The sequence below is a fragment of the Thamnophis elegans genome, chromosome 16 (genome assembly GCF_009769535.1).
Source record: "Thamnophis elegans isolate rThaEle1 chromosome 16, rThaEle1.pri, whole genome shotgun sequence".
NCBI classification, from domain to species: Eukaryota; Metazoa; Chordata; class Lepidosauria; order Squamata; family Colubridae; genus Thamnophis; species Thamnophis elegans.
The window spans coordinates 18,546,642-18,549,290 of record NC_045556.1 but is presented as its reverse complement, the minus strand read 5'-3'; positions in this window follow the sequence as shown (position 1 = coordinate 18,549,290).

The following is a 2,649-nucleotide window of genomic DNA, read 5'->3' as shown; positions in this document are numbered from 1 at the left end:
GGAACTACCGTATATACTCGAGTATAGGCCGACCCGAATATAAGCCGAGGCACCTAATTTTACCACAAAAAACTGGAAAAGTTATTGACTCGAGTATAAGCCTAGGGTGGGAAATGCAGCAGCTACCGGTAAATTTCAAAAATAAAATAGATACAATAATGTTTTTGAATATTTATTTCAAAGAAAAACAGTAAACTAGCGGTGTATTCAATGAAATACTTCACTCACCTCATGATGCTGACGTCCCGCTGTGATGATGATGTCCCGTGCAGCCGCGGGAGCGATGTCCCGCCTCCTATGACACACGGAACAGTGATTCCTATCATTGGATCACTGTACCAGAGGAGGTGGGACATCGCTATGTGGCTGCTTGCCATAACAAGGAGGAGGTGGGACATCGTTGCAGAGCAGCAGGAGGGGGAGGAAGGGGAATCGTAAGACAGCCTGCATTACATTAGAAGGTGGAGGGGGGATGGTGCGGTGCGCGCTGCGCGGCAAACTGACACAGGGGAGGGGAAACTCACAGGGGCGCTGGGCCATTCACGAGTGTCACCCAGCGGCATGGCCCCGCCCCTTTTTCTCCTCCATTTCGGGCAAATTTTTCACTGACTCGAGTATAAGCCGAGGCGGCTTTTTTCAGCCCAAAAAGTGGGCTGAAAAACTAGGCTTATACTCGAGTATACAGTATATGTAATCTTAAGCATTAAAAAAAGCCTGTACTGCATTTGAAATTGTTTTAAATTACTTGGCAACCTATGAGTACTTATACAAATGTAGTTCAAAACTGTTGCTTATCTCCATTATAGAATGCCAATGTCTCTTGGGTTATAAACTAATAAAAGGAACAAATGAATTCATGTAGATTTCTTTTTTTTTTAAAAAAAGATAGTGTCAGAAGACCTGACCCAAAGTGCAATCCTAGACATATCTGCTGAGCCATAAAGGCTACTGTGTAGGATGCATGTATGATTACAAGCCTGGTTACTCTGTAACCAAGAGCCTAGGTTAAAGACCCTGCAAACAGAACAGTTTCAAGGACTGATAAGCCAAAGTAAATACTAAATGCAGATTAGGCTTTCTTCTGAGCCATACCAAGGGCAAAAGTGGACAGAAATAAAACCACCAAAGATGTTCTTGGCAAGATTCCTGCTGCTTACTCAAGCGATAACGAAATGCAAGGCAGAATTTGTAGCAGGCTCTGATTGTTGAGCTAAGAAAATAGGAGAAAGGGATCTAAATGCATATAACCTTCCACCTGTAATCTTGAAGCCGGTAATCTGAACAGAGAATGAAGCTCATCAGGGAAAATAGCAATAAGCTTAGACTTATATATCACATTGCTTTTACAGCCCTCTCTAAACTGTTTACAGAGTCATCATCTTGCCCCCAACTATTTAGGTCCTTATTTTACTGACCTCAGAAGGATGGAAGGCTGAGTCAACCTTGAGCCCGGTGGGACTTGAACTGACAAACTGCTGGCAATCAGCAGTCAGCAGCCTGCAGTACTGCACTCTAACCACAGCGCCACTATGGCTCTAACTGTGCTGTTGAATATACGTATCTCTATGCGGATGTCACGATTACCATATTGGCAGTTTGAGTCAGAAATAAATGCATTGTTATGGCTCCTCTCCTAACTTAAGAAAGTAAAAACTTTTGAAACGGATTATTTCAAAAGGAACCTTTAATCAAGCAGGATGGAAACCATTAGAAGCAAAGCAGCATCTGAAAACCTTTAGGCCATGCAAATGGGATTAAGCTGACAATGACCCTCCCCTTTGTCCAAATGCAGATTCTGACCAATACACAAGTTTGAAGATGCTTCTTTAACTCTTCTGCCCTGGGAGTCAATAAAACACATGTTCCCATGGCTATCTCTAGTTAGACATCAAAGTTGTATATCCCACATGGCTACCATAAACATCCCTCCAGAGATGTTGGGACCTTCAGTCTCCCGGTGACAGGGAACCAGTTGTAAAGTTGTAAAACTCAGTTGTTTCAGATGTAGCTAATGATTTAACTCAGAGGCTCCCCTCCTCCCAATTGAATGGCAGTATCACTTTTAGGGATCTGACAGGCATTCAACAAAAGAATATAATCTTTGAGGGTGGTTTAAAGGGTTGGAAGGCTCACTCAGCCTTTCATTCTTCCAAGGTCGGTAAAATGAGGACCCAGATTGTTGGGGGCAATCGGCTGACTCTATAAACTGCTTTAGAGAGGGGTGTAAAACACTATGAAGCAGTATATAAGTGCTATTGCTATTTAAACAGTGGCCTAATCCTATCAAGTCATGAAAAGCACAGCAGGGAAATTCTTATGCCAAGCTTTCAGGTTTTTTTAAGGAAGGCCTTGTGGTCAACTCTCAGTCCATTCTGCTTCTCTTCAGATCTTCCCCAATAAACTGATAAGGCCACACTTGGAATACTACATTCAGTTTTAGTCGCCACAATGTAAAAAAGATGTGGGGACTCTAGAAAGAGTGCAGAGACGAGCAACCAGGATGATTAGAGGGCTGGAGACTAAAACATATGAGGAACGGATGCAGAGACTGGGCATGGCTAGTCTAGTGAAAAGAAGGACTACGGGAGACATGATAGCATTGTTCCAATATCTCAGGGGTTGCCACAAAGAAGAGGGAGTCAAACTATT